Source organism: Carica papaya, chromosome 5 (genome assembly GCF_054855325.1).
Source record: "Carica papaya isolate Zhongbai chromosome 5, ASM5485532v1, whole genome shotgun sequence".
Classification (NCBI taxonomy): domain Eukaryota; kingdom Viridiplantae; phylum Streptophyta; class Magnoliopsida; order Brassicales; family Caricaceae; genus Carica; species Carica papaya.
The window spans coordinates 28,379,170-28,401,165 of record NC_142313.1 but is presented as its reverse complement, the minus strand read 5'-3'; the positions used below and the strand labels follow the sequence as shown (position 1 = coordinate 28,401,165).

Below are 21,996 nucleotides of genomic sequence, written 5' to 3'. Positions count from 1 at the left end.
ATCATTTGTTTCCTTGTGCGTGCGCACTGCACCTCTCGTTCTCGTTCAAATATCAAGTAAAATGCCACGGCGCCGTGACTCACATTTGCGAATAAATCTGCGGACCATAATTAAAGTCGCGCGTAACGTCGAACGGCACATCTGCAAAAAGGAAAATGGGTGCAACACGAGAACTTCCTAGGAGGTAACCCATCATTGTACTACTTTTGCCAAAGCACACTTAACTGCAGAGTTCTGATGGGATCGAGTGCATTAGTGCTGGTATGATGCCACTTGTTTAACTTTGCGCTTCAAATACATACACTCCTTCTCTTTTCTTCCTCCTCCTGTCATTTGTTTCTTTGTGCGTGCGCACTGCACCTCCCGTACTCGTTCTAATATCAAGTAAAATGCCACAGTGCCGTGAATCACATTTGCGAATAAACCTGCGGACCATAAATCAAGTCGCGCATAACGTCGAAAGAATCATCTGCAAAAAGATGGGTGCAACACGAGGACCTCCCAAGAAAATGGGTGAAATATAAGGACTTCACAGGAGGTCACCCATCCGAGTACTTTTCTCGCCCAAGCACCCTTAACTGCGGAGTTCTGATAGAATCCGTTGCATTAGTGCTGGTATGATCCCTCATGTTTCATTCTGCACTGCAAATACATACACTCTTTCTCCTCCCATCCCCCCTCCCGTCATTTGTTTCCTTGTGCGTGCACTCTGCATCTCTCTTTCTCGTTCTAATATCAAGTAATATGCCCCGGCACAGTGACTCACCTTTGCAAATGAACCAGCGGTTTATAATTCCGTTCGCGCGTAACGTCGAACAACCCATCCGAGAAAAAAAAGGTGCAACACGAGGGCTTCCCAAGTGGTCACCCATCCGAGTACTACTCTCACCCAAGCACACCTAACTGCGGAGTTCTGATGGGATCCGGGGCTTTAGTGCTGATATGATCGCACCTGTTTAATTCCGCGCTGCAAATACATACACTCCTTCTCCTTTCTTCCCCCTCCGTCATTTGTTTCCTTGTGCGTTCACACTTCATCTCTCCTTCTCGTTCTAATATCGATTAAAATGCCCCTGCTTCTTGACTCACATTTACGTATAAACCAGCGGACCCTAGTTCCAGACGCGCGTAACGTCGAACGACCCGTCTGAAAAAAAATTGGTGCGACACGAGGATTTCCCAGGAGGTCACCCATTCGAGTACTAATATCGCCCAAGCACACTTAACTGCGGAGTTCTGATGGGATCCGGTGCATTAGTGCTGGTATGATAGCAACTGTTTAATTTCGTACTGCAAATACATAAACTCATTCCCCTTTCTTCCCCCTCCCGTCATTTGTTTCCTTGTGCGCGCGCACTACACCTCCCGTTCTCGTTCTAATATCAAGTAAAATGCTAGAGCGCCGTGACTCACATTTGCGAATAAACCTAAGGACCATAATTCAAGTCGCGCGTAACGTCGAAAGAATCATCTGCAAAAAAATGGGTGAAATATAAGGACTTCGCAGGAGGTAACCCATGCTAGTACTACTCTCGCCCAAGCACCCTTACCGACGGAGTTCTGATAGAATCCATTGCATTAGTGTGGTATGATTGCACCTGTTTCATTTCGCGCTGAAAATACATACACTCCTTCTCCTTCCCTCCCCCTCCCATTAATTGTTTCCTTGTGCGTTCACACTGCACCTCTCCTTCTCGTTCTAATATCGATTAAAATGCCCCTGCTTCTTGACTCACATTTGCGTATAAACCAGTGGACACTAGTTCCAGTCGCACGTAACGTCGTTCGACCCGTCTAAAAAAAAAATTAGTGCGACACGAGGACTTCCCAGGAGGTCACCAATCCGAGTACTACTCTCGCCCAAGCACACTTAACTGCGGAGTTCTGATGGGATTAGGTGCATTAGTGTGGTATGATCGCACCTGTTTCATTTCGCGCTGAAAGTACATACATTCCTTCTCCTTCCCTCCCCTTCCCATCAATTGTTTCCTTGTGCGTTCACACTGCACCTCTCCTTCTCGTTCTAATATCGATTAAAATGCTCCTGCTTCTTGACTCACATTTGCGTATAAACCAGCGGACCCTAGTTCCAGTCGCGCGTAACGTCGTACGACCCGTCTAAAAAAAAATTGGTGCGACACGAGGACTTCTCAGGAGATCACCCATCCGAGTACTACTCTCGCCCAAGCACACTTAACTGCGGAGTTCTGATGGGATTAGGTGCATTAGTGTGGTATGATCGCACCTGTTTCATTTCGCGCTGAAAATACATACACTCCTTCTCCATCCCTCCCCCTCCCATCAATTGTTTCCTTGTGCGTTCACATTGCAGCTCTCCTTCTCGTTCTAATATCGATTAAAATGCCCCTGCTTCTTGACTCACATTTGCGTATAAACCAGCGGACCCTAGTTCCAGTCGCGCGTAACGTCGTACGACCCGTTTAAAAAAAAATTGGTGCGACACGAGGACTTCCCAGGAGATCACCCATCCGAGTACTAATCTCGCCCAAGCACACTTCACTGCGGAGTTCTAATGGGATCCGGTGTATTAGTGCTGGTATGATCGCACCTGTTTAATTTTGCGCTGCAAATACATAAACTCATTCTCCTTTCTTTCCCCTCCCGTAATTTTTTTCCTTGTGCGTGCGCACTGCACGTCCCGTTCTCGTTCTAATATCAAGTAAAATGCTACAGCGCCGTGACTTACATTTGCGAATAAACCTGAGGACCATAATTCAAGTCGCGCGTATCGTCGAAAGAATCATCTGCAAAAAAATGGGTGCAACACGAGGACTTCACAAGAAAATGGGTGAAATATAAGGAATTCGCAGGAGGTAACCCATGCTAGTACTACTCTCGCCCAAGCACCCTTACCTACAGAGTTCTGATAGAATCCGTTGCATTAGTGCTGCTATGATCGCACCTGTTTCATTTCGTGCTGAAAATACATACACCCCTTCTCCTTCCCTCCCCCTCCCATCAATTGTTTCCTTGTGCGTTCACACTGCACCTCTCTTTCTCGTTCTAATATCGATTAAAATGCCCATGCTTCTTGACTCACATTTGCGTATAAACCAGTAGACCCTAGTTCTAGTCGCGCGTAGCGTCGAAAGACCCGTCTGAAAAAATTAGTGCGATACGAGGACTTCCCAGTAGGTCACCCATCCGAGTACTACTCTCGTACAAGCACACTTAACTGCGGAGTTCTGATAGGATCCGATGCATTAGTGCTGGTATGATCGCACCTGCTTAATTTTGCGTTGCAAATACATAAACTCCTTCTCCTTTCTTCCCCCTCCCGTCATTTGTTTCCTTGTGCATGCGCACTGCACCTACCGTGCTTGTTCTAGTATCAAGTAAAATGCTACGGTGCCGTGACTCACATTTGCGAATAAACATGAGGACCATAATTCAAGTCGCGCTTATCGTCGAAAGAATCATCTGCAAAAAAATGGGTGCAACACGAGGACTTCCTAAGAAAATGGGTGAAATATAAGGACTTCGCAGGAGGTCACCCATCCTAGTGCTACTCTCGCCCAAGCACCCTTAACTTGCGGAGTTTTGATAGAATCCGTTGCATTGGTGCTGGTATGATTGCTCATGTTTCATTCTGCGCTGCAATTACATACACTTTTTCTCCCTCCATACCCCCTCCCGTCATTTGTTTCCTTGTGCGTGCACTCTGCATCTCTCCTTCTCGTTCTAATATCGATTAAAATGCCCCTGCTTCTTGACTCACATTTGCGTATAAACCAGTGGACCCTAGTTCCAGTCGCGCGTAACGTCGAACGACCCGTCTGAAAAAAAAATTAGTGCGACACGAGGACTTCCCAGGAGGTAACCCATCCGAGTACTACTCTCGCCCAAGCACACTTAACTGCGGAGTTCTGATGTTATCCGGTGCATTAATGCTGGTATGATCGGACCTGTTTAATTTCGCGCTGCAAATACATAAACTCCTTCTCCTTTCTTCCCCCTCCCGTCATTTGTTTCCTTGTGCGTGCGCACTGCACCTCTCGTTCTCGTTCAAATATGAAGTAAAATGCCACGGCGTCGTGACTCACATTTGCGAATAAATCTGCGGACCACAATTAAAGTCGCGCGTAACGTCGAACGGCGCATCTAAAAAAAAGAAAATGGGTGTAACACGAGAACTTCCCAGGAGGTAACCCATCATTGTACTACTTTCGCCAAAGCACACTTAACTGCGGAGTTCTGATGGAATCCGGTGCATTTGTGCTGGTGTGACCGCACCTGTTTAATTTCGTGCTGAAAATACATAAACTCCTTCTTCCCTCCCCACCTCCCATCATTTGTTTCCTTGTGCGTTCACACTGCACCTCTCCTTCTCGTTCTAATATCGATTAAAATGCCCCTGATTCTTGACTCACATTTGCGTATAAACCAGCGGACCATAGTTCCAGTCGCGCGTAACGTCGAACGACCCATCTGAAAAAAAATTGTTGCGATACGAGGACTTCCCAAAAGGTCAACAATCCGAGTACTACTCTCGCCCAAGCACACTTAACTGCAGAGTTCTAATGGGATCCAGTGCATTAGTGCTGGTATGATGCCACTTGTTTAATTTTGCGCTTCAAATACATACACTCCTTCTGATGGAATCCGGGGCTTTAGTGCTGGTATGATCACACCTATTTAATTTCGCGCTGCAAATACAAACACTCCTTCTCCTTTCTTCCCCGTCCGGTCATTTGTTTCCTTGTGCGTTCACACTTCACCTCTCATTCTCGTTCTAATATCGATTAAAATGCCCCTTCTTCTTGACTCACATTTGCGTATAAACCAACGGACCCTAGTTCCAGTCGCGCGTAACGTCGAACGACCCGTCTGAAAAAAAATTGGTGCGACACGAGGACTTCCCAAGAGGTCACCCATCCGAGTACTAATCTTGCCCAAGCACACTTCACTGCGGAGTTCTGATGGGATCCGGTGCATTAGTGCTGGTATGATTGCACCTGTTTAATTTTGCGCTGCAAATACATAAACTCCTTCTCCTTTCTTCCCCCTCCCGTTATTTGTTTCCTTGTGCATGCGCACTGCACCTACCGTGCTTGTTCTAATATCAAGTAAAATGCTACGGTGCCGTGACTCACATTTACGAATAAACTTGAGGACCATAATTCAAGTCGCGCGTATCGTCGAAAGAATCATCTGCAAAAAAATGGGTGCAACACGAGGACTTCCTAAGAAAATGGGTGAAATATAAGGACTTCGCAGGAGGTCACCCATCCTAGAGCTACTCTCGCCCAAGCACCCTTAACTTGCGGAGTTCTGATAGAATCCGTTGCATTGGTGCTGGTATGATTGCTCATGTTTCATTTTGCGCTGCAAATACATACACTTTTTCTCCCTCCATCCCCCCTCCCGTCATTTGTTTCCTTTTGCTTACACTCTGCATCTCTCATTCTCGTTCTAATATAGATTAAAATGCCCCTGCTTCTTGACTCACATTTGCGTATAAACCAGTGGACCCTAGTTCCAGTCGCGCGTAATGTCGAACGACCCGTCTGAAAAAAAATTGGTGCGACACGAGGACTTCCCAAGAGGTCACCCATCCGAGTACTACTCTCGCCCAAGCACACTTAACTACAGAGTTCTGATGGAATCCAATGCATTAGTGCTGGTATGATCGCACCTATTATTTTGCGCTGCAAATACATAAACTCCTTCTCCTTTCTTCCCCCTCCCGTCATTTGTTTCCTTGTGCGTGCGCACTGCACCTCTCGTTCTCGTTTAAATATCAAGTAAAATGCCACGGCGCCGTGACTCACATTTGCGAATAAATCTGCGGACCATAATTAAAGTCGCGCATAACGTCGAACGGCACATCTGAAAAAAAGAAAATGGGTGCAACACGAGAACTTCCCAAGTGGTCACCCATCCGAGAACTACTCTCGCCCAAGCACACTTAACTGCAGAGTTCTGATGGGATCCGGAGCTTTAGTGCTGGTATGATCGCACATGTTTAATTTTGCGCTGCATATACATACACTCCTTCTCCTTTCTTCCCCCTCCCGTCATTTGTTTCCTTGTGCATTCACACTTCACCTCTCATTCTCGTTCTAATATCGATTAAAATGCCCCTGCTTCTTGACTCACATTTGCGTATAAACCAGTGGACCCTAGTTCCAGTCGCGCGTAACGTCGAATGACCCGTCTGAGAAAAAAAATTAGTGCGACACGAGGACTTCCCAGGAGGTCAACCATCCGAGTACTACTCTCGCCAAAGCACACTTAACTACGGAGTTCTGATGGGATCCGGTGCATTAGTGCTGGTATGATCGCACCTGTTTAATTTTGCGCTGCAAATACATAAACTCATTCCCCTTTCTTCCCCCTCCCGTCATTTGTTTCCTTGTGCGTGCGCACTGCACCTCCCGTTCTCGTTCTAATATCAAGTAAAATATTACAGCACCGTGACTCACATTTGCGAATAAACCTGAGGACCATAATACAAGTCGCGCGTAACGTCGAAAGAATCATCTGCAAAAAAATGGGTGCAACACGAGGACTTCACAAGAAAATGGGTGAAATATAAGGACTTCGCAGGAGGTAACCCATGCTAGTACTACTCTCACCCAAGCACCCTTACCTACGGAGTTCTGATAGAATCCGTTGCATTAGTGCTGGTATGATCGCACCTGTTTCATTTCGCGCTGCAAATACATACACTCCTTCTCCTTTCTTCCCCCTCCCGTAATTTATTTCCTTGTGCGTGCGCACTACACCTCCCGTTCTCATTCTAATATCAAGTAAAATAGTACAGCGCCGTGACTCACATTTGCGAATAAACCTGAGGACCATAATTCAAGTCGCGCGTAACGTCGAAAGAATCATCTGCAAAACATTGGGTGCAACACGAGGACCACCCAAAAAAATGGGTGAAATATAAGGACTTCGTAGGAGGTCACCCATCCGAGTACTTTTTCTCGCCCAAGCACCCTTAACTGCGGAGTTCTGATAGAATCTGTTGCATTAGTGCTGCTATGAGCCCTCATGTTTCATTATGCACTGCAAATACATACACTCTTTCTCCTTCCAACCCCCCTCCCGTCATTTGTTTCCTTGTGCGTGCACTCTGCATCTCTCTTTCTCGTTCTAATATCAAGTAATATGCCCCGGCACCGTGACTCACCTTTGCAAATGAACCAACGATTTATAATTCCATTCGCGCGTAACGTCGAACAACCCATCCGAAAAAAAAATAGGTACAACACGAGGGCTTCCCAGGTGGTGACCCATCCGAGTACTACTCTCGTCCAAGCACACTTAACTGCGGAGTTCTGATGGGATCCGGAGCTTTAGTGCTGCTATAATCGCACCTGTTTAATTTCGCGCTGCAAATATATACACTCCTTCTCATTTCTTCCCCCTCCCGTCATTTGTTTCCTTGTGCGTTCACACTTCACCTCTCATTCTCGTTCTAATATCGATTAAAATGCCCCTGCTTCTTGACTCACATTTGCATATAAACCAGCGAACCCTAGTTCCAGACGCGCATAACGTCGAACGACCTGTCTGAAAAAAAATTAGTGCGACACGAGGACTTCCCAGGAGGTCACCCATCCGAGTACTAATCTCGCCCAAGCACACTTCACTGCGGAGTTCTGATGGGATCCGGTGCATTAGTGCTGGTATGATCGCACCCGTTTAATTCCGCGCTGCAAATACATAAACTCCTTCTCCTTTCTTCCCCCTCCCGTCATTTCTTTCCTTGTGCGTGCGCACTGCACCTCCCGTGCTCGTTCTAATATCAAGTAAAATACTACGGCGCCGTGACTCACATTTGTGAATAAACCTGAGGACCATAATTCAAGTCGTGCGTAACGTCGAAAGAATCATCTACAAAAAAATGGGTGCAACACGAGGACTTCACAAGAAAATGGGTGAAATATAAGGACTTCGCAGGAGGTAACCCATGCTAGTACTACTCGCGCCCAAACACCCTTACATACGTAGTTCTGATAGAATCCGTTGCATTAGTGCTGGTATGATCGCACCAGTTTAATTTCGCGCTGCAAATACATAAACTCCATCTCCTTTCTTCCCCCTCCCGTCATTTGTTTCCTTGTGCGTGCGCACTGCACCTCTCGTTCTCGTTCAAATATCAAGTAAAATGCCACGGCCCCGTGACTCACATTTGCGAATAAATCTGCGGACCATAATTAAAGTCGCGCGTAACGTCGAACGGCACATCTGAAAAAAAAAAAGGGTGCAACACGAGAACTTCCCAGGAGGTAACCCATCATTGTACTACTTTCGCCAAAGCACACTTAACTGCGGAGTTCTGATGGGATCCGGTGCATTAGTGTTGGTGTGACTGCACTTGTTTAATTTCGTGCTCAAAATACATACACTCCTTCTTCCCTCCCCCCCTCCCATCATTTGTTTCCTTGTGCGTTCACACTGCACCTCTCCTTCTCGTTCGAATATTGATTAAAATGCCCTTGATTCTTCACTCACATTTGCGTATAAACCAGCGGACCATAGTTCCAGTCACGCGTAATGTCGAACGACCCATCTGAAAAAAAATTATTACGATACGAGGACTTCCTAAGAGGTCACCCATCCGAGTACTACTCTCGCCCAAGCACGCTTAACTGCAGGGTTCTAATGGGATCAAGTGCATTAGTGCTGGTATGATGCCGCTTGTTTAATTTTGCGCTTCAAATACATATACTCCATCTCTTTTCTTCCTCCTCCCGTCATTTATTTCCTTGTGCGTGCGCACTGCACCTCCAATACTCGTTCTAATATCAAGTAAAATACCACGGCATCGTGACTCACATTTGCGAATAAACCTGCGGACCATAAAGCAAGTCGCGCGTAACGTCGAAAGAATCATCTACAAAAAGATGGGTGCAACACGAGGACCTCACAAGAAAATGGGTGAAATATAAGGACTTCGCAGGAGGTCAACCATCCGAGTACTTTTCTCGCCCAAGCACCCTTAACTGCGGAGTTCTGATAGAATCCGTTGTATTAGTGCTGGTATGAGCCCTCATGCTTCATTCTGCACTGCAAGTACATACACTCTTTCTCCTCCCATCCCCCCACCCGTCATTTGTTTCCATGTGCGTGCACTCTGCACCTCTCTTTCTCGTTCTAATATCAAGTAATATGCCCCGGCACCGTGACTCACCTTTGCAAATGAACCAGCGGTTTATAATTCCATTCGCACGTAACGTCGAACAACCCATCCGAGAAAAAAAAGGTGCAACACGAGGGCTTCCCAAGTGGTCACCCATCCGAGTACTACTCTCGCCCAAACACACCTAACTGCGGAGTTCTGATGGGATCCGGGGCTTTAGTGCTGGTATGATCGCACCTGTTTAATTCTGCGCTGCAAATACATACACTCCTTCTCCTTTCTTCCCCCTCCGTCATTTGTTTCCTTGTGCGTTCACACTTCATCTCTCCTTCTCGTTCTAATATCGATTAAAATGCCCCTGCTTCTTGACTCACATTTGCGTATAAACCTGCGGACCCTAGTTCCAGACTCGCGTAACGTCGAACGACCCGTCTGAAAAAAAATTTGTGCGACACGAGGACTTTCCAGGAGGTCACCCATCCGAGTACTAATCTCGCCCAAGCACACTTAACTGCGGAGTTCTGATGGGATCCAGTGCATTAGTACTGGTATGATCGCACCTGTTTAATTTCGCGTTGCAAATACATAAACTCATTCCTCTTTCTTCCCCCTACCGTCATTTGTTTCCTTGTGCGTGCGCACTGCACCTCCCGTTCTCGTTCTAATATCAAGTAAAATGCTACAGTGTCGTGACTCACATTTGCGAATAAACCTGATGACCATAATTCAAGTAGCGCGTAACGTCGAAAGAATCATCTGCAAAAAAATGGGTGCAACACGAGGACTTCACAAGAAAATGGGTGAAATATAAGGACTTCGCAGGAGGTAACCCATGCTAGTACTACTCTCACCCAAGCACCCTTACCTACGGAGTTCTGATAGAATCCGTTGCATTAGTGTTGGTATGATCGCACCTGTTTCATTTCGCACTGCAAATACATACACTCCTTCTCATTTCTTCCCCCTCCCGTCATTAGTTTCCTTGTGCGTGCACTCTGCATCTCTCTTTCTCGTTATAATATTGATTAAAATGCCCCTGCTTCTTGACTCACATTTGCATATAAACTAGCGGACCCTAGTTCCAGACGCGCGTAACATCGAACGACCCGTCTGAAAAAAAAATTGGTGCGACACGAGGACTTCCCAGGAGGTCACCCATCCGAGTACTAATCTCGCCCAAGCACACTTCACTGCGGAGTTCTGATGGGATCCGGTGCATTAGTGCTGGTATGATCGCACTTGTTTAATTTCGCGCTGCAAATACATAAACTCATTCCCCTTTCTTCCCCCTCCCGTAATTTGTTTCCTTGTGCGTGCGCACTGCACCTCCCGTTCTCGTTCTAATATCAAGTAAAATGCTACAGCGCCGTGACTCACATTTACGAATAAACCTGAGGACAATAATTCAAGTCGCGCGTAACGTCGAAAGAATCATCTGCAAAAAAATGGGTGCATCAGGAGGACTTCACAAGAAAATGGGTGAAATATAAGGACTTCGCAGGAGGTAACCCATGCTAGTACTACTCTCGCCCAAACACCCTTACCTACGGAGTTCTGATAGAATCCGTTGCATTAGTGTTGGTATGATCGCACCTGTTTCATTTCGCGCTGCAAATACATAAACTGCTTCTCCTTTCTTCCCCCTCCCGTAATTTGTTTCCTTGTGCATGCGCACTGAACCTCCTGTTCTCGTTTTAATATCAAGTAAAATGGTACAGCGCCGTGACTCACATTTGCGAATAAACTTGAGGACCAAAATTCAAGTCGCGCGTAACGTCGAAAGAATCATCTGCAAAAAAATGGGTGCAACACGAGGACTTCACAAGAAAATGGATGAAATATAAGGACTTCCCAGGAGGTAACCCATGCTAGTACTACTCTCGCCCAAGCACCCTTACCTATGGAGTTCTGATAGAATCCGTTGCATTAGTGCTGGTATGATCGCACCTGTTTCATTTCGTGCTTAAAATACATACACTCTTTCTCTTTCCCTCCCCCTCCCATCAATTGTTTCCTGGTGCGTTCACACTGCACCTCTCCCTCTCGTTCTAATATCGATTAAAATGCCCCTACTTCTTGACTCACATTTGCGTATAAACAAACGGACCATAGTTCCAGTCGCGCGTAACGTGGAACGACCCGTCTGAAAAAAAATTGGTGCGACACGAGGACTTACCAGGAGGTCACCCATCCGAGTACTACTCTCGCCCAAGCAAACTTAACTGCGGAGTTCTGATGGGATCCGGTGCATTAGTGCTGGTATGATCGCACCCGTTTAATTCCGCACTACAAATACATAAACTCCTTCTCCTTTCCTCTCCCTCCCGTCATTTGTTTCCTTGTGCGTGCGCACTGCACCTCTCGTTCTCGTTCAAATATCAAGTAAAATGCCACGGCGCCGTGTCTCACATTTGCGAATAAATCTGCGGACCTTAATTAATGTCGCGCGTAACGTCGAACGACACATCTGGAAAAAAGAAAATGGGTGCAACACGAGAACTTCCCAGGAGGTAACCCATCATTGTACTACTTTCGCCAAAGCACACTTAACTGCGGAGTTCTGATGGGATCTGTTGCATTTGTACTGGTATGATCGCACCCGTTTAATTCCGCGCTGCAAATACATAAACTCCTTCTCTTTTCTTCCCCCTCCCGTCATTTGTTTCCATGTGCGTGCACACTGCACCTCCCGTGCTCGTTCTAATATCAAGTAAAATGCTACGGTGCCGTGACTCACATTTGCCAATAAACCTGAGGACCATAATTCAAGTCGCGCGTATCGTCGAAAGAATCATCTGCAAAAAAATGGGTGCAACACGAGGACTTCCTAAGAAAATGGGTGAAATATAAGGACTTCGCAGGAGGTCACCCATCCTAGAGCTACTCTCGCCCAAGAACCCTTAACTTGCGGAGTTCTGATAGAATCCGTTGCATTGGTGCTGGTATGATTGCTCATGTTTCATTCTGTGCTGCAAATACATACACTTTTTCTCCCTCCATCCCCCCTCCCGTCATTTGTTTCCTTGTGCGTGCACTCTTCTTCTCTCCTTCTCATTCTAATATCGATTAAAATGCCCCTGCTTCTTGGCTCACATTTGCGTATACACCAGTGGACCCTAGTTCCAGTCGCTCGTAACGTCGAATGACCCGTCTGAGAAAAAAATTAGTGCGACACGAGGACCTCCCAAGAGGTCACCCATCCAAGTACTACACTCGCCCAAACACACTTAACTGCGGAGTTCTGATGGGATCCGGAGCTTTAGTGCTGGTATGATCGCACCTATTTACTTTCGCGCTGCAAATACATACACTCCTTCTCCTTTCTTCCCCCTCCCGTCATTTGTTTCCTTGTGCGTTCACACTTCACCTCTCATTCTCGTTCTAATATCGATTAAAATGTCCCTGCTTCTTGACTCACATTTGTGTATAAACCAGCGGACCCTAGTTCCAGACTCGCGTAACGTCGAACGACCCGTCTGAAAAAAAATTTGTGCAACACGAGGACTTCCCAGGAGGTCACCCATCCGAGTACTAATCTCGCCCAAGCACACTTCACTGCGGAGCTCTTATGGGATCCGGTGCATTAGTGCTGGTATGATCGCACCCGTTTAATTTCGCGCTGCAAATACATAAATTCTTTCTCCTTCCATCCCCCCTCCCGTCATTTGTTTCCTTGTGCGTGCACTCTGCGTCTCTCTTTCTCGTTCTAATATCAAGGAATATGCCCCGGCACCGTGACTCACATTTGCGAATAAATCTGCGGACCATAATTAAAGTCGCGCGTAACGTCGAACGGCACATCTGAAGAAAAGAAAATGGGTGCAACACGAGAACATCCCAGGAGGTAACCCATCATTGTACTACTTTCGCCAAAGCACACTTAACTGCGGAGTTCTGATGGGATCCGGTGCATTTGTGCTGGTGTGACCGCACCTGTTTAATTTCGTGCTGAAAATACATACACTCCTTCTTCCCTCCCCCCCTCCCATCATTTGTTTCCTTGTGCGTTCACACTGCACCTCTCCTTCTTGTTCGAATATTAATTAAAATGCCCCTGATTCTTCACTCACATTTGCGTATAAACTAGCGGACCATAGTTCCAGTCGCGCGTAACGTCGAACGACCCATCTAAAAAAAAATTATTACGATACGAGGACTTCCCAAGAGGTCACCCATCCGAGTACTACTCTCGCCCAAGCACGCTTAACTGCAGAATTCTAATGGGATCCAGTGCATTAGTGCTGGTATGATGCCCCTTGTTTAATTTTGCGCTCCAAATACATACACTCCTTCTCTTTTCTTCCTCCTCCCGTCATTTATTTCCTTGTGCGTGCGCACTGCACCTCCCATACTCGTTCTAATATCAAGTAAAATGCCACGGCGCCGTGACTCACATTTGCGAATAAACCTGCAGACTATAAATCAAGTCGCGCGTAACGTCGAAAGAATCATCTGCAAAAAGATGGGTGCAACACGAGGACCTCCCAAGAAAATGGGTAAAATATAAGGACTTCGCAGGAGGTCACCCATCCGAGTACTTTTCTCGCCCAAGCACCCATAACTGCGGAGTTCTGATAGAATCCGTTGCATTAGTGCTGGTATGATCCCTCATGTTTCATTCTGCACTGCAAATACATACACTCTTTCTCCTCCCATCCCCCTCCCGTCATTTGTTTCCTTGTGCGTGCACTCTGCATCTCTCTTTCTCGTTCTAATAGCAAGTAATATGCCCCGGCACCGTGACTCATCTTTGCCAATGAACCAGCGGTTTATAATTCTATTCGCACGTAACGTCGTACGACCAATCTGAGAAAAAAATTAGTGCGACACGAGGACTTCCCAGGAGGTCACCCATCCGAGTACTACCCTCGCCCAAGCACACTTAACTGCGGAGTTCTGATGGGATCCGGAGCTTTAGTGCTGGTATGATCGCACCTATTTACTTTCGCGCTGCAAATACATACACTCCTTCTCCTTTCTTCCCCCTCCCGTCATTTGTTTCCTTGTGCGTTCACACTTCACCTCTCATTCTCGTTCTAATATCGATTAAAATGTCCCTGCTTCTTGACTCACATTTGTGTATAAACCAGCGGACCCTAGTTCCAGACTCGCGTAACGTCGAACGACCCGTCTGAAAAAAAATTTGTGCAACACGAGGACTTCCCAGGAGGTCACCCATCCGAGTACTAATCTCGCCCAAGCACACTTCACTGCGGAGCTCTTATGGGATCCGGTGCATTAGTGCTGGTATGATCGCACCCGTTTAATTTCGCGCTGCAAATACATAAATTCTTTCTCCTTCCATCCCCCCTCCCGTCATTTGTTTCCTTGTGCGTGCACTCTGCGTCTCTCTTTCTCGTTCTAATATCAAGGAATATGCCCCGGCACCGTGACTCACATTTGCGAATAAATCTGCGGACCATAATTAAAGTCGCGCGTAACGTCGAACGGCACATCTGAAGAAAAGAAAATGGGTGCAACACGAGAACATCCCAGGAGGTAACCCATCATTGTACTACTTTCGCCAAAGCACACTTAACTGCGGAGTTCTGATGGGATCCGGTGCATTTGTGCTGGTGTGACCGCACCTGTTTAATTTCGTGCTGAAAATACATACACTCCTTCTTCCCTCCCCCCCTCCCATCATTTGTTTCCTTGTGCGTTCACACTGCACCTCTCCTTCTTGTTCGAATATTAATTAAAATGCCCCTGATTCTTCACTCACATTTGCGTATAAACTAGCGGACCATAGTTCCAGTCGCGCGTAACGTCGAACGACCCATCTAAAAAAAAATTATTACGATACGAGGACTTCCCAAGAGGTCACCCATCCGAGTACTACTCTCGCCCAAGCACGCTTAACTGCAGAATTCTAATGGGATCCAGTGCATTAGTGCTGGTATGATGCCCCTTGTTTAATTTTGCGCTCCAAATACATACACTCCTTCTCTTTTCTTCCTCCTCCCGTCATTTATTTCCTTGTGCGTGCGCACTGCACCTCCCATACTCGTTCTAATATCAAGTAAAATGCCACGGCGCCGTGACTCACATTTGCGAATAAACCTGCAGACTATAAATCAAGTCGCGCGTAACGTCGAAAGAATCATCTGCAAAAAGATGGGTGCAACACGAGGACCTCCCAAGAAAATGGGTAAAATATAAGGACTTCGCAGGAGGTCACCCATCCGAGTACTTTTCTCGCCCAAGCACCCATAACTGCGGAGTTCTGATAGAATCCGTTGCATTAGTGCTGGTATGATCCCTCATGTTTCATTCTGCACTGCAAATACATACACTCTTTCTCCTCCCATCCCCCTCCCGTCATTTGTTTCCTTGTGCGTGCACTCTGCATCTCTCTTTCTCGTTCTAATAGCAAGTAATATGCCCCGGCACCGTGACTCATCTTTGCCAATGAACCAGCGGTTTATAATTCTATTCGCACGTAACGTCGTACGACCAATCTGAGAAAAAAATTAGTGCGACACGAGGACTTCCCAGGAGGTCACCCATCCGAGTACTACCCTCGCCCAAGCACACTTAACTGCGGAGTTCTGATGGGATCCGGAGCTTTAGTGCTGGTATGATCGCACCTATTTACTTTCGCGCTGCAAATACATACACTCCTTCTCCTTTCTTCCCCCTCCCGTCATTTGTTTCCTTGTGCGTTCACACTTCACCTCTCATTCTCGTTCTAATATCGATTAAAATGTCCCTGCTTCTTGACTCACATTTGTGTATAAACCAGCGGACCCTAGTTCCAGACTCGCGTAACGTCGAACGACCCGTCTGAAAAAAAATTTGTGCAACACGAGGACTTCCCAGGAGGTCACCCATCCGAGTACTAATCTCGCCCAAGCACACTTCACTGCGGAGCTCTTATGGGATCCGGTGCATTAGTGCTGGTATGATCGCACCCGTTTAATTTCGCGCTGCAAATACATAAATTCTTTCTCCTTCCATCCCCCCTCCCGTCATTTGTTTCCTTGTGCGTGCACTCTGCGTCTCTCTTTCTCGTTCTAATATCAAGGAATATGCCCCGGCACCGTGACTCACATTTGCGAATAAATCTGCGGACCATAATTAAAGTCGCGCGTAACGTCGAACGGCACATCTGAAGAAAAGAAAATGGGTGCAACACGAGAACATCCCAGGAGGTAACCCATCATTGTACTACTTTCGCCAAAGCACACTTAACTGCGGAGTTCTGATGGGATCCGGTGCATTTGTGCTGGTGTGACCGCACCTGTTTAATTTCGTGCTGAAAATACATACACTCCTTCTTCCCTCCCCCCCTCCCATCATTTGTTTCCTTGTGCGTTCACACTGCACCTCTCCTTCTTGTTCGAATATTAATTAAAATGCCCCTGATTCTTCACTCACATTTGCGTATAAACTAGCGGACCATAGTTCCAGTCGCGCGTAACGTCGAACGACCCATCTAAAAAAAAATTATTACGATACGAGGACTTCCCAAGAGGTCACCCATCCGAGTACTACTCTCGCCCAAGCACGCTTAACTGCAGAATTCTAATGGGATCCAGTGCATTAGTGCTGGTATGATGCCCCTTGTTTAATTTTGCGCTCCAAATACATACACTCCTTCTCTTTTCTTCCTCCTCCCGTCATTTATTTCCTTGTGCGTGCGCACTGCACCTCCCATACTCGTTCTAATATCAAGTAAAATGCCACGGCGCCGTGACTCACATTTGCGAATAAACCTGCAGACTATAAATCAAGTCGCGCGTAACGTCGAAAGAATCATCTGCAAAAAGATGGGTGCAACACGAGGACCTCCCAAGAAAATGGGTAAAATATAAGGACTTCGCAGGAGGTCACCCATCCGAGTACTTTTCTCGCCCAAGCACCCATAACTGCGGAGTTCTGATAGAATCCGTTGCATTAGTGCTGGTATGATCCCTCATGTTTCATTCTGCACTGCAAATACATACACTCTTTCTCCTCCCATCCCCCTCCCGTCATTTGTTTCCTTGTGCGTGCACTCTGCATCTCTCTTTCTCGTTCTAATAGCAAGTAATATGCCCCGGCACCGTGACTCATCTTTGCCAATGAACCAGCGGTTTATAATTCTATTCGCACGTAACGTCGTACGACCAATCTGAAAAAAAAATTAGTGCGACACGAGGACTTCCCAGGAGGTCACCCATCCGAGTACTACCCTCGCCCAAGCACACTTAACTGCGGAGTTCTGATGGGATCCGGAGCTTTAGTGCTGGTATGATCGCACCTATTTACTTTCGCGCTGCAAATACATACACTCCTTCTCCTTTCTTCCCCCTCCCGTCATTTGTTTCCTTGTGCGTTCACACTTCACCTCTCATTCTCGTTCTAATATCGATTAAAATGTCCCTGCTTCTTGACTCACATTTGTGTATAAACCAGCGGACCCTAGTTCCAGACTCGCGTAACGTCGAACGACCCGTCTGAAAAAAAATTTGTGCAACACGAGGACTTCCCAGGAGGTCACCCATCCGAGTACTAATCTCGCCCAAGCACACTTCACTGCGGAGCTCTGATGGGATCCGGTGCATTAGTGCTGGTATGATCGCACCCGTTTAATTTCGCGCTGCAAATACATAAATTCTTTCTCCTTCCATCCCCCCTCCCGTCATTTGTTTCCTTGTGCGTGCACTCTGCGTCTCTCTTTCTCGTTCTAATATCAAGGAATATGCCCCGGCACCGTGACTCACATTTGCGAATAAATCTGCGGACCATAATTAAAGTCGCGCGTAACGTCGAACGGCACATCTGAAGAAAAGAAAATGGGTGCAACACGAGAACATCCCAGGAGGTAACCCATCATTGTACTACTTTCGCCAAAGCACACTTAACTGCGGAGTTCTGATGGGATCCGGTGCATTTGTGCTGGTGTGACCGCACCTGTTTAATTTCGTGCTGAAAATACATACACTCCTTCTTCCCTCCCCCCCTCCCATCATTTGTTTCCTTGTGCGTTCACACTGCACCTCTCCTTCTTGTTCGAATATTAATTAAAATGCCCCTGATTCTTCACTCACATTTGCGTATAAACTAGCGGACCATAGTTCCAGTCGCGCGTAACGTCGAACGACCCATCTAAAAAAAAATTATTACGATACGAGGACTTCCCAAGAGGTCACCCATCCGAGTACTACTCTCGCCCAAGCACGCTTAACTGCAGAATTCTAATGGGATCCAGTGCATTAGTGCTGGTATGATGCCCCTTGTTTAATTTTGCGCTCCAAATACATACACTCCTTCTCTTTTCTTCCTCCTCCCGTCATTTATTTCCTTGTGCGTGCGCACTGCACCTCCCATACTCGTTCTAATATCAAGTAAAATGCCACGGCGCCGTGACTCACATTTGCGAATAAACCTGCAGACTATAAATCAAGTCGCGCGTAACGTCGAAAGAATCATCTGCAAAAAGATGGGTGCAACACGAGGACCTCCCAAGAAAATGGGTAAAATATAAGGACTTCGCAGGAGGTCACCCATCCGAGTACTTTTCTCGCCCAAGCACCCATAACTGCGGAGTTCTGATAGAATCCGTTGCATTAGTGCTGGTATGATCCCTCATGTTTCATTCTGCACTGCAAATACATACACTCTTTCTCCTCCCATCCCCCTCCCGTCATTTGTTTCCTTGTGCGTGCACTCTGCATCTCTCTTTCTCGTTCTAATAGCAAGTAATATGCCCCGGCACCGTGACTCATCTTTGCCAATGAACCAGCGGTTTATAATTCTATTCGCACGTAACGTCGTACGACCAATCTGAAAAAAAAATTAGTGCGACACGAGGACTTCCCAGGAGGTCACCCATCCGAGTACTACCCTCGCCCAAGCACACTTAACTGCGGAGTTCTGATGGGATCCGGAGCTTTAGTGCTGGTATGATCGCACCTATTTACTTTCGCGCTGCAAATACATACACTCCTTCTCCTTTCTTCCCCCTCCCGTCATTTGTTTCCTTGTGCGTTCACACTTCACCTCTCATTCTCGTTCTAATATCGATTAAAATGTCCCTGCTTCTTGACTCACATTTGTGTATAAACCAGCGGACCCTAGTTCCAGACTCGCGTAACGTCGAACGACCCGTCTGAAAAAAAATTTGTGCAACACGAGGACTTCCCAGGAGGTCACCCATCCGAGTACTAATCTCGCCCAAGCACACTTCACTGCGGAGCTCTGATGGGATCCGGTGCATTAGTGCTGGTATGATCGCACCCGTTTAATTTCGCGCTGCAAATACATAAATTCTTTCTCCTTCCATCCCCCCTCCCGTCATTTGTTTCCTTGTGCGTGCACTCTGCGTCTCTCTTTCTCGTTCTAATATCAAGGAATATGCCCCGGCACCGTGACTCACATTTGCGAATAAATCTGCGGACCATAATTAAAGTCGCGCGTAACGTCGAACGGCACATCTGAAGAAAAGAAAATGGGTGCAACACGAGAACATCCCAGGAGGTAACCCATCATTGTACTACTTTCGCCAAAGCACACTTAACTGCGGAGTTCTGATGGGATCCGGTGCATTTGTGCTGGTGTGACCGCACCTGTTTAATTTCGTGCTGAAAATACATACACTCCTTCTTCCCTCCCCCCCTCCCATCATTTGTTTCCTTGTGCGTTCACACTGCACCTCTCCTTCTTGTTCGAATATTAATTAAAATGCCCCTGATTCTTCACTCACATTTGCGTATAAACTAGCGGACCATAGTTCCAGTCGCGCGTAACGTCGAACGACCCATCTAAAAAAAAATTATTACGATACGAGGACTTCCCAAGAGGTCACCCATCCGAGTACTACTCTCGCCCAAGCACGCTTAACTGCAGAATTCTAATGGGATCCAGTGCATTAGTGCTGGTATGATGCCCCTTGTTTAATTTTGCGCTCCAAATACATACACTCCTTCTCTTTTCTTCCTCCTCCCGTCATTTATTTCCTTGTGCGTGCGCACTGCACCTCCCATACTCGTTCTAATATCAAGTAAAATGCCACGGCGCCGTGACTCACATTTGCGAATAAACCTGCAGACTATAAATCAAGTCGCGCGTAACGTCGAAAGAATCATCTGCAAAAAGATGGGTGCAACACGAGGACCTCCCAAGAAAATGGGTAAAATATAAGGACTTCGCAGGAGGTCACCCATCCGAGTACTTTTCTCGCCCAAGCACCCATAACTGCGGAGTTCTGATAGAATCCGTTGCATTAGTGCTGGTATGATCCCTCATGTTTCATTCTGCACTGCAAATACATACACTCTTTCTCCTCCCATCCCCCTCCCGTCATTTGTTTCCTTGTGCGTGCACTCTGCATCTCTCTTTCTCGTTCTAATAGCAAGTAATATGCCCCGGCACCGTGACTCATCTTTGCCAATGAACCAGCGGTTTATAATTCTATTCGCACGTAACGTCGTACGACCAATCTGAAAAAAAAATTAGTGCGACACGAGGACTTCCCAGGAGGTCACCCATCCGAGTACTACCCTCGCCCAAGCACACTTAACTGCGGAGTTCTGATGGGATCCGGAGCTTTAGTGCTGGTATGATCGCACCTATTTACTTTCGCGCTGCAAATACATACACTCCTTCTCCTTTCTTCCCCCTCCCGTCATTTGTTTCCTTGTGCGTTCACACTTCACCTCTCATTCTCGTTCTAATATCGATTAAAATGTCCCTGCTTCTTGACTCACATTTGTGTATAAACCAGCGGACCCTAGTTCCAGACTCGCGTAACGTCGAACGACCCGTCTGAAAAAAAATTTGTGCAACACGAGGACTTCCCAGGAGGTCACCCATCCGAGTACTAATCTCGCCCAAGCACACTTCACTGCGGAGCTCTTATGGGATCCGGTGCATTAGTGCTGGTATGATCGCACCCGTTTAATTTCGCGCTGCAAATACATAAATTCTTTCTCCTTCCATCCCCCCTCCCGTCATTTGTTTCCTTGTGCGTGCACTCTGCGTCTCTCTTTCTCGTTCTAATATCAAGGAATATGCCCCGGCACCGTGACTCACATTTGCGAATAAATCTGCGGACCATAATTAAAGTCGCGCGTAACGTCGAACGGCACATCTGAAGAAAAGAAAATGGGTGCAACACGAGAACATCCCAGGAGGTAACCCATCATTGTACTACTTTCGCCAAAGCACACTTAACTGCGGAGTTCTGATGGGATCCGGTGCATTTGTGCTGGTGTGACCGCACCTGTTTAATTTCGTGCTGAAAATACATACACTCCTTCTTCCCTCCCCCCCTCCCATCATTTGTTTCCTTGTGCGTTCACACTGCACCTCTCCTTCTTGTTCGAATATTAATTAAAATGCCCCTGATTCTTCACTCACATTTGCGTATAAACTAGCGGACCAAAGTTCCAGTCGCGCGTAACGTCGAACGACCCATCTAAAAAAAAATTATTACGATACGAGGACTTCCCAAGAGGTCACCCATCCGAGTACTACTCTCGCCCAAGCACGCTTAACTGCAGAATTCTAATGGGATCCAGTGCATTAGTGCTGGTATGATGCCCCTTGTTTAATTTTGCGCTCCAAATACATACACTCCTCTTTTCTTCCTCCTCCCGTCATTTATTTCCTTGTGCGTGCGCACTGCACCTCCCATACTCGTTCTAATATCAAGTAAAATGCCACGGCGCCGTGACTCACATTTGCGAATAAACCTGCAGACTATAAATCAAGTCGCGCGTAACGTCGAAAGAATCATCTGCAAAAAGATGGGTGCAACACGAGGACCTCCCAAGAAAATGGGTAAAATATAAGGACTTCGCAGGAGGTCACCCATCCGAGTACTTTTCTCGCCCAAGCACCCATAACTGCGGAGTTCTGATAGAATCCGTTGCATTAGTGCTGGTATGATCCCTCAT

At 46.7% G+C, this 21,996-nt stretch overlaps 10 non-coding genes and 36 pseudogenes across 10 annotated transcripts; all 46 read right to left on the bottom strand.

The window, feature by feature from the left end:
- Nucleotides 1-835: 835 nt before the first annotated feature.
- Nucleotides 836-954, bottom strand: LOC148258834 (5S ribosomal RNA; annotated as a pseudogene).
- Nucleotides 955-1,158: 204 nt separating this feature from the next.
- Nucleotides 1,159-1,277, bottom strand: LOC148258833 (5S ribosomal RNA; annotated as a pseudogene).
- Nucleotides 1,278-1,806: 529 nt separating this feature from the next.
- Nucleotides 1,807-1,924, bottom strand: LOC148258832 (5S ribosomal RNA; annotated as a pseudogene).
- A 205-nt stretch (nt 1,925-2,129) lies between these two features.
- LOC148258831 (5S ribosomal RNA) lies at nt 2,130-2,247 on the bottom strand (annotated as a pseudogene).
- Nucleotides 2,248-2,452: 205 nt separating this feature from the next.
- Nucleotides 2,453-2,571, bottom strand: LOC148258830 (5S ribosomal RNA). Its single transcript, XR_015820231.1, has one exon. It is a non-coding gene; the product is annotated as a 5S ribosomal RNA (ribosomal RNA).
- Nucleotides 2,572-3,128: 557 nt separating this feature from the next.
- LOC148258829 (5S ribosomal RNA) lies at nt 3,129-3,247 on the bottom strand (annotated as a pseudogene).
- A 562-nt stretch (nt 3,248-3,809) lies between these two features.
- Nucleotides 3,810-3,928, bottom strand: LOC148258828 (5S ribosomal RNA; annotated as a pseudogene).
- Nucleotides 3,929-4,137: 209 nt separating this feature from the next.
- On the bottom strand, nt 4,138-4,256 carry LOC148258827 (5S ribosomal RNA; annotated as a pseudogene).
- Nucleotides 4,257-4,460: 204 nt separating this feature from the next.
- Nucleotides 4,461-4,578, bottom strand: LOC148258826 (5S ribosomal RNA; annotated as a pseudogene).
- Nucleotides 4,579-4,859: 281 nt separating this feature from the next.
- LOC148258825 (5S ribosomal RNA) lies at nt 4,860-4,978 on the bottom strand (annotated as a pseudogene).
- A 561-nt stretch (nt 4,979-5,539) lies between these two features.
- On the bottom strand, nt 5,540-5,658 carry LOC148258824 (5S ribosomal RNA; annotated as a pseudogene).
- Nucleotides 5,659-5,865: 207 nt separating this feature from the next.
- Nucleotides 5,866-5,984, bottom strand: LOC148258823 (5S ribosomal RNA; annotated as a pseudogene).
- A 207-nt stretch (nt 5,985-6,191) lies between these two features.
- On the bottom strand, nt 6,192-6,310 carry LOC148258822 (5S ribosomal RNA; annotated as a pseudogene).
- A 235-nt stretch (nt 6,311-6,545) lies between these two features.
- LOC148258821 (5S ribosomal RNA) lies at nt 6,546-6,664 on the bottom strand (annotated as a pseudogene).
- Nucleotides 6,665-7,226: 562 nt separating this feature from the next.
- On the bottom strand, nt 7,227-7,345 carry LOC148258820 (5S ribosomal RNA; annotated as a pseudogene).
- A 205-nt stretch (nt 7,346-7,550) lies between these two features.
- Nucleotides 7,551-7,669, bottom strand: LOC148258819 (5S ribosomal RNA). Its single transcript, XR_015821182.1, has one exon. It is a non-coding gene; the product is annotated as a 5S ribosomal RNA (ribosomal RNA).
- A 561-nt stretch (nt 7,670-8,230) lies between these two features.
- On the bottom strand, nt 8,231-8,349 carry LOC148258818 (5S ribosomal RNA; annotated as a pseudogene).
- An 883-nt stretch (nt 8,350-9,232) lies between these two features.
- LOC148258817 (5S ribosomal RNA) lies at nt 9,233-9,351 on the bottom strand. The gene has a single exon (XR_015820710.1). It is a non-coding gene; the product is annotated as a 5S ribosomal RNA (ribosomal RNA).
- Nucleotides 9,352-9,555: 204 nt separating this feature from the next.
- Nucleotides 9,556-9,674, bottom strand: LOC148258816 (5S ribosomal RNA; annotated as a pseudogene).
- Nucleotides 9,675-10,234: 560 nt separating this feature from the next.
- LOC148258815 (5S ribosomal RNA) lies at nt 10,235-10,353 on the bottom strand. The gene has a single exon (XR_015820072.1). It is a non-coding gene; the product is annotated as a 5S ribosomal RNA (ribosomal RNA).
- Nucleotides 10,354-11,266: 913 nt separating this feature from the next.
- LOC148258814 (5S ribosomal RNA) lies at nt 11,267-11,385 on the bottom strand (annotated as a pseudogene).
- A 209-nt stretch (nt 11,386-11,594) lies between these two features.
- On the bottom strand, nt 11,595-11,713 carry LOC148258813 (5S ribosomal RNA; annotated as a pseudogene).
- Nucleotides 11,714-12,275: 562 nt separating this feature from the next.
- On the bottom strand, nt 12,276-12,394 carry LOC148258812 (5S ribosomal RNA). Its single transcript, XR_015820468.1, has one exon. It is a non-coding gene; the product is annotated as a 5S ribosomal RNA (ribosomal RNA).
- A 205-nt stretch (nt 12,395-12,599) lies between these two features.
- On the bottom strand, nt 12,600-12,718 carry LOC148258811 (5S ribosomal RNA; annotated as a pseudogene).
- A 210-nt stretch (nt 12,719-12,928) lies between these two features.
- LOC148258810 (5S ribosomal RNA) lies at nt 12,929-13,047 on the bottom strand (annotated as a pseudogene).
- Nucleotides 13,048-13,259: 212 nt separating this feature from the next.
- On the bottom strand, nt 13,260-13,363 carry LOC148258809 (5S ribosomal RNA; annotated as a pseudogene).
- A 567-nt stretch (nt 13,364-13,930) lies between these two features.
- On the bottom strand, nt 13,931-14,049 carry LOC148258808 (5S ribosomal RNA). The gene has a single exon (XR_015820556.1). It is a non-coding gene; the product is annotated as a 5S ribosomal RNA (ribosomal RNA).
- Nucleotides 14,050-14,254: 205 nt separating this feature from the next.
- On the bottom strand, nt 14,255-14,373 carry LOC148258807 (5S ribosomal RNA; annotated as a pseudogene).
- A 210-nt stretch (nt 14,374-14,583) lies between these two features.
- On the bottom strand, nt 14,584-14,702 carry LOC148258806 (5S ribosomal RNA; annotated as a pseudogene).
- Nucleotides 14,703-14,914: 212 nt separating this feature from the next.
- LOC148258805 (5S ribosomal RNA) lies at nt 14,915-15,018 on the bottom strand (annotated as a pseudogene).
- A 567-nt stretch (nt 15,019-15,585) lies between these two features.
- LOC148258804 (5S ribosomal RNA) lies at nt 15,586-15,704 on the bottom strand. The gene has a single exon (XR_015820544.1). It is a non-coding gene; the product is annotated as a 5S ribosomal RNA (ribosomal RNA).
- Nucleotides 15,705-15,909: 205 nt separating this feature from the next.
- Nucleotides 15,910-16,028, bottom strand: LOC148258803 (5S ribosomal RNA; annotated as a pseudogene).
- Nucleotides 16,029-16,238: 210 nt separating this feature from the next.
- Nucleotides 16,239-16,357, bottom strand: LOC148258802 (5S ribosomal RNA; annotated as a pseudogene).
- Nucleotides 16,358-16,569: 212 nt separating this feature from the next.
- Nucleotides 16,570-16,673, bottom strand: LOC148258801 (5S ribosomal RNA; annotated as a pseudogene).
- Nucleotides 16,674-17,240: 567 nt separating this feature from the next.
- Nucleotides 17,241-17,359, bottom strand: LOC148258800 (5S ribosomal RNA). Its single transcript, XR_015820533.1, has one exon. It is a non-coding gene; the product is annotated as a 5S ribosomal RNA (ribosomal RNA).
- Nucleotides 17,360-17,564: 205 nt separating this feature from the next.
- Nucleotides 17,565-17,683, bottom strand: LOC148258799 (5S ribosomal RNA; annotated as a pseudogene).
- Nucleotides 17,684-17,893: 210 nt separating this feature from the next.
- LOC148258798 (5S ribosomal RNA) lies at nt 17,894-18,012 on the bottom strand (annotated as a pseudogene).
- Nucleotides 18,013-18,224: 212 nt separating this feature from the next.
- LOC148258797 (5S ribosomal RNA) lies at nt 18,225-18,328 on the bottom strand (annotated as a pseudogene).
- A 567-nt stretch (nt 18,329-18,895) lies between these two features.
- On the bottom strand, nt 18,896-19,014 carry LOC148258796 (5S ribosomal RNA). The gene has a single exon (XR_015820522.1). It is a non-coding gene; the product is annotated as a 5S ribosomal RNA (ribosomal RNA).
- Nucleotides 19,015-19,219: 205 nt separating this feature from the next.
- On the bottom strand, nt 19,220-19,338 carry LOC148258795 (5S ribosomal RNA; annotated as a pseudogene).
- Nucleotides 19,339-19,548: 210 nt separating this feature from the next.
- Nucleotides 19,549-19,667, bottom strand: LOC148258794 (5S ribosomal RNA; annotated as a pseudogene).
- A 212-nt stretch (nt 19,668-19,879) lies between these two features.
- LOC148258793 (5S ribosomal RNA) lies at nt 19,880-19,983 on the bottom strand (annotated as a pseudogene).
- A 567-nt stretch (nt 19,984-20,550) lies between these two features.
- On the bottom strand, nt 20,551-20,669 carry LOC148258792 (5S ribosomal RNA). Its single transcript, XR_015820511.1, has one exon. It is a non-coding gene; the product is annotated as a 5S ribosomal RNA (ribosomal RNA).
- Nucleotides 20,670-20,874: 205 nt separating this feature from the next.
- Nucleotides 20,875-20,993, bottom strand: LOC148258791 (5S ribosomal RNA; annotated as a pseudogene).
- A 210-nt stretch (nt 20,994-21,203) lies between these two features.
- Nucleotides 21,204-21,322, bottom strand: LOC148258790 (5S ribosomal RNA; annotated as a pseudogene).
- Nucleotides 21,323-21,534: 212 nt separating this feature from the next.
- LOC148258789 (5S ribosomal RNA) lies at nt 21,535-21,638 on the bottom strand (annotated as a pseudogene).
- Nucleotides 21,639-21,996: the final 358 nt, after the last annotated feature.